We start from the raw sequence: 6,805 nt of genomic DNA, 5'->3' as shown, positions 1-6,805 counted from the left end.
AACGTTCGAGACAGGGGATGGTAGAATTGGACAATACGAAATTGGGGACGGGAGAAAAATAGAAAAATGGGGAGAAAAAGTAGATACAAAAAAAAACGATCTAGCCTGCTGGTGATAAAAATATGCAGTATTAATGTTAGTGTCTTTTTTTTTTTTTTTTTTTGTCTTTTTCCCCCTCCATTTTTCCTCCGATTTTCTCCCATCCCAATGTTAGTCGTATGCCAATTCCCAGTCCCTTCCTGGTCGCTGCGCTTTACCCCCCACAGTCAGATCATTTGGGAGAGTGGAGGCTACCACGTGCTTCCTCCGACACACGTCCAGCCAATCACCGCTTCTTTTCACCTGGCAGCGCGGATTCTCATTGAGAGGGCGTAGCGTGTGGGAGGACCACACTATCCCCCTCACGTCCAACCCGCGCTTAGCAGGCGCCCCGACCGAACTGTAGGAGTCGCTGTTTACAACGACCCGGACCCACCCCGCCAGCTTCTCCCACCCTCTAATACAGCCAATTGTATCAGTGCAGACGGCCAGCCAAGCTGGTGACAACCCCGGAGCTGTGAGCTGGATTCGAACAGATGTTAGTGTCTTTGTGTGCCAAGTGTGTGCCAGCCTCAATCGGCTCATTTCACATTCCAATTAATGTAAAAACTACATATTTGACCATGTAACTTATTAAAACACTATTACATTACATGTCAACATTTGTTTATAAGTATTAAATATATTGTTCATATTTTTTTATCTAAATAAAGGGTCTAGGACACCACTCCAATTCCAATTTTTAATTGCCATACAAAGACGCTTCCTCAGTGTGTATTCTGGCAATTCAACAATCAAAAGACCCAGGTGTGGTCAATTATAGACGTCCTCAACCAGCACAAAATGACACCTAAATCAAATAAAATCAAATGTATTTGTAAGGCCCGACAACACACGTTAATGTCCCCATGAGCCGTACACTTCTTCTTTAAATAAGTCAAGAAGAAACATCACAATAAGTCAAGAACAAAACAAGAACACCATAAGGTCAAAAAAAAATTAAATAAATGCAAAATAAATAAATGCAACACTCCCAGACATACCCCACGTGAAAAACTCACTAAAACCTAGCAATAGGAGGGGGTTAGAGAGTTCCCATGTTTGTAGTGGGCGGAGATGGAGCAATAAATACATGGTGACAGTAGAATCATAGTATATAAGAAAATTGTGAAATAGAGTAATAGATAGAACTACTGCAAGCGTATGGATACAGGATGAGATACAAGACATTATACAACGGCATGCAAATTTCTCGATTCTGATTGGCCATTCACACGTCTTTATTGGCAACAATCCACGGTCCTGGGCTCAGGACCCGCCCACAACCGAATCACATAATCACTCCGCCGGCTCACTCCGGGAGAATGTTGATAGCGCCAGAATGTTGATAGCGCCATAAGCCCATAACGACTAAATATGAAGCGATTCTGTCAAGGGGAATGTGTTAGTCCTTTAAACAATGTTGGATGATGTAATTGATGGGTCTTGAGTCAATCTAGAACAAAAGAAAAATCGCGGATTGATTGATAGATTAATTGATTGATTTAAATTTCTACTTCCTTCCCACTGACTGCAGCGTTCACTCTCACACTGTCCGACGCTGGCGTACCCACAAACACACACACACACACACACACACGCACACACACGCACACACACACACACTCCTGTCTGCAACAGCGGGGGAGTCAGAGAGAGAAGCAGCGCTGTTTTAAGTGAGCATGGTCTATTGAATTGATTGATTGGTTGATTGCTAATTTTATTACTGTACCCCTGGTTTCCAACTGGTTAAGTTTAGGCTAAAAGAAATAAATAAAAAAATAGGGCGAAGAAAACGTTTTTTTTCCTATAGGGCAAAGAAAACCTTTTAATTTGTTTTACCTACTTTATATAGAAGCATCTAAGAATGAAGTTCTATGGAAAGTAGGTCTGCATTCCCTTAACAATTGTGTGTATTGAGCCGTACTGTATTGTACCCATTCTGCATCTGGTAATAAAATTTTCAATCAATCATTCCAATAATACACAGTTGGATGTGTTAGTTGGTTGGATGCACTTCAAGCTGCTTCCACACGAGGCAACTTCTCTCAATCATTCCAATAATACACAGTTGGATGTGTTAGTTTGGTTGGATGCACTTCAAGCTGCTTCCACATGGAGGCAACTTGTCTTTTTTGTAGTTGTGGGAACTACTTTTTCTGGCGGATGGTTTTTTCAATAAATCTTCGATTAATGTGTGTTTATTGTATAGAAATAAGGTTGGATGAATCTGGCAGTTGTATAAAAGCTTTACACCACGTGCAGTCGTGATTTGTGACCAATAAACCATGCCTAGGGGGGTCTAACGACCACCCCTAGGCATGGTTTATTGGTCACAAACCACTCCTGCGTGTGATGTAATGCTTAAATAGCTCAGGGCCGTATGCCCCGTGGGGGCAGGAGAAGTCACTCAGAAGGTTCAGCACTGCAGGCCAGACAGAAGACGGTATGAAGCTGTTCCATGGGACCGGTTGAGACAGAGACAGAGGTTAAAAGGTTCTCCTATATCTGCAGAAAAGCAGACAAGGGAGCAAATAGACATCCTAACTAAACTAGACAGATTAATCTAAGGGTCAGTCCCCGACCAGGTGAGATCAGGGTAGGTTGAAGGAGAGGGAGAAAAGATGGGTCTTAAAAGCTTCGACAGAGCAGGCTCCCCTGATGACGGCAGGTAATTTGTTCCACAGGTAGGGAGCGCGGTAGATAAAGGCTCTGTGGCCGGCGGATTTCTTTTTAACCCTAGGAATCGATAGAAGCCCCGCATTTTGTGAGTGCAGAGCACGAGCGGGCGAGTATCGAGAGATGAGATCGGATAGATAGAGCGGTGCAAGCCCATTTAAAATTTTGTAGGTGAGGTGTAGCACTTTAAAGTCAGATCGGGCTTGAATAGGAAGCCAGTGTAGGGCGGACAAAACTGCTGTGATGTGATCCAATTTTATAGTTTTAGTTAGTATCCGTGCAGCTGCATTTTGCACGAGTTGAAGATTTGTTATGCTTGAATTAGGTAGGCCTGAAAAAAGTGCATTACAGTAGTCTAGACGTGATGAGACAAAAGCATGAATTAGGGTTTCAGCATCAGCCAGAGTTAAAATGGGGTGAATTTTTGCGATATGGAAGAAGGCAATTTTGGTGACATTTTTTATATGTGCATTAAATGAGAGGGATGAATCAAAAATGACTCAGAGGTTTTTTATGGTGGAGCTCTGGGATACATGACAAGTATCAAAGTTGAGGGAGATGTCCTGAAACAGGCCTCTGTGGTTTGGGGGGCCAACAATTAACATCTCAGTTTTATCTGCATTAAGGAGTAGAAAGTTTTGCGACATCCACTTTTTTACGGCAAGCAGGCAAGCCTCAAGATTTTGTAATTGGGAGGAATCATTTGGCTTAATAGGTATATATAATTGGGTGTCGTCAGCGTAAAAATGAAAGTGTATGCCAAATTTGCGTATGATATATTGCAGAGGGGTAGCATGTAAATCGAAAATAGCAAAGGGCCCAGGACAGAGCCTTGTGGGACCCTGCATTGCACTGGGAGGGTCTCAGATGTAAGTCATTATAGACCATGCAGTGTGTTCCATCAGTTAAATAAGATTTAAACCAAGCAAGTGCGTGACCCCGAATGCCAACATGATTCTCAAGCCGACCTAGAAGAATCAAATGATCGATAGTATCAAAGGCTGCACTGAGATCAAGCAATAAGAGCACAGAAGTTAGGTTTGAGTCAAGAGAGAGCAGTAAGTAATTTGTGACTTTGGTAACCGGTGGAGTGTAAGGCTCTAAAGCCAGATTGAAAAGATTCATTAAGATTATTGTTTGATAGATGGTCAGTAAGTTGCGTTGCGACAATCCGTTCTAATATTTTGGATAGGAACGGAAGATTGGAGATGGGTCTGTAATTTTTTAAGATTAGAGGGTCGAGGTGGGGCGGCTACGTGGCTCAGTGGGCAAGGCGCTCGCAACGAATGCTGGAGACTAGGCTCGAACAGGATGCCTCCTGTTCAAGCCCCGCTCTCCACATTGCTTTCAGTTTAGCTGGTCGTCCACAGTAATACACATTGGCCGTATTACGGGGAGGGAAACTGAAGGGTGGGGATCGGGCGTTGTGGACAGCGACTCCTACAGGTCGGTTGGTGCGCCTGCGCAGTAGAATCAAGAAGCGACGGGGCGGGGCCCCTCCAAAGCCCAAACCCCCGACACTGAAAGATCGAGCCGCGCAGGTGAAAAGATGCGACGGCTGTTACCTCGAGTATCGGAGGGGACTCGTGCTATGTATGACTTAGTCCACATTGCAGCCGGCTTGTGGGAGGCAAGAAACAACGTTCGAAGACAGGGGAGGGTTGAATTGGACGATATGAAAATTGGGATGGGAGAAAAATTGAAGATGGGAGAAAAAGTGGACCAAAAAAAAGATTAGAGGGTCGAGGTTCGGTTTTTTAAGTAGTGGTTTAATGACGGCTGATTTAAAGGCCAGGGGCACCACGCCAGTAGAATAGAATAGAATAGAAATACTTTTATTATCCCGTGGGAAATTTGACACTGCAAATCGCTCAACATTTAAACATTTAGACACGACAGGTCACGAATTAGAATAATAACACAAATCAATCAAGTTGCCTAGGATAAGAGTAGAGTAAAATAGAATAAAAATGAAATAAAATATACAGAAATAAATACTGTAAAAATACACTGAGCATGGGGGAAGGGGGGGGGGGTACAGGTAGTAAAAAAACAACACAGCAGTGTAAACAATTTGGTCAATATGATTTAACTATCTAACTAAATTAAATATATATTCACAGTATTCACAGTGTCACATAAGGTGCAGTATGCTTCAGGTAGTGTATTGTCCTCCTTGGGTTCCTATTAATCCAAGGTCAATGTCTGGCAGCCGTCGCTGCCCCCTGTTTTGGAGCCTGGAGGCCGCTAGTCGCTATTGAGCTGCCGTTCTGTGCTCAGTGATGCAGTGAGGCACAGTGATGCATTGTATAGTCTGATGGCTGTTGGAATGAAGGACTTCCTGTGGACAAGGAGGTGTTGAAGATATTGAGTAGGGCAGGGCCTAGAGTTGGGAAGAGTTTTTTGATGAGAGTTGCTGGAAGAGGGTCAAACAGACAGGTTGAGGGTTGAGGGCCAACCAATTTAGAGAGGGCACTAAGTGAGACGTTTTCAAGGCAGCATAGCGTATGGCTGGATTCAAAGTCAGGGGGAAAGCCCATCAGAGGTTGGGAGGGACTCTGATTGTAGAGTAAGCCAACAATTTCATCTCTTATGAGATAAATTTTCTTGGTAAAGAATTTAATGAATTTGTTAGCCGAGAACACATGGTTTAGGGCACTTGGTTGTTTCTGAGTAAGTTTTGCAACTGTGTCAAACAGAAACTTTGAGTTGTTTTTGTTTTCGTTAATGAGCCTTTTGGCAAGTGAGAGTGCCTTTTTGTAGTTACGTAAACTATTATTCCAGGCAAGGCGGAATACTTCGAGTTTGGTCGAACGCCATTTATGTTCAAGTTTGCGACATGCCTTTTTAAAGGAGCGAGTTTCCTCCGTAAACCAGGGAGTTTGTTTTTGCGGAGCACGTTTAATTTTAGGCTTAAGGGGAGCGACAATGTCGAGCGTGCTACGAAGGGCGGCGTTAAGTTTGTCTGTAAAGAGATCAAGGGGGCCAGAGTAAGAGAGAGAGGGTGTCTGGTAGGCAGTTAGGGAGGGCCCCAACCATGCCAGGCACAAAGTCTCATGATGTAGGTTACAACAACATCAAAAATAAATACTATAGATATATTCACTTCATTATAGCCTAGCTTAGCACAAATGAATGAAGTGGATACGGACCAGTAGCCTAGCTTAAAACTCTGGGAGAGGTGTTTTTGGCCAACATCTCGGGTAGATGTTTGTGCTAAGCTAGGCTAGTTTGCAGCCGCTTTCTGCTGAATGCACAGAGAGGAAATTGGTATCTATTGGTCTGACCCTGGAGAAGACGGTAAGCACATTTCCCATGATGTTGGCGTGTTGCTTTAAGGATTTTTCCATTGATAAGTCGTGGTAGGTATTTAACAGTATTTAAATATTTCGTATGGACAAACTTTAAGTACAACTAAAAACAAAGTTATGAAATGCCCCACAAAACAGTATTATTTAGAACCTCCTCCGATGACTTCCATAGTAAAAATCAGGAAAGGGTCACTAAGCAATTGGTTTTGATAGCTTATCAGTGAGCTGGATGCAATCCTACCTGGAGGGGAGAGAACAGATGGTAGAGGTAAACGGTACTCTACCCCCCCCCCCCCCCTCACAGTGAGCTGTGGTGTTCCACAAGGAAGCATACTAGGACCGCTACTCTTCCTAATTTATGCAAATGACATGTCGTCAGCCTGTGACTGCAACTTGTTCCTGTTTGCGGACGACTCAGCCCTGCTGGTCTCTGACAAGAACAAGTTGCAGGTTGAAAAAACCCTCAGCTCGGAACTAGGCAAAATCTGCATATGGCTCGCTGATAACAAACTATCATTACACATGGGCAAAACAGAGTCCATTCTCTTCGGTTCAAATAACAAACTCAGCAAGACCGACGGCTTCTCAGTTACAGTGGGTGACAATATTGTCACAAGGAAAGACGAAATTACCTACCTGGGTTCCATCCTAGAGGCAAATCTTTCCTGTGACAAAATGGCATCCAATGTAATAAAAAAAAGTCAACCAACGAACTAGATTCTTGTACCGGATCTCCT

Source organism: Notolepis coatsorum (assembly GCF_963971535.1).
Source record: "Notolepis coatsorum genome assembly, chromosome: 9".
Classification (NCBI taxonomy): Eukaryota; Metazoa; Chordata; class Actinopteri; order Aulopiformes; family Paralepididae; genus Notolepis; species Notolepis coatsorum.
This window is presented reverse-complemented; position numbering follows the sequence as displayed.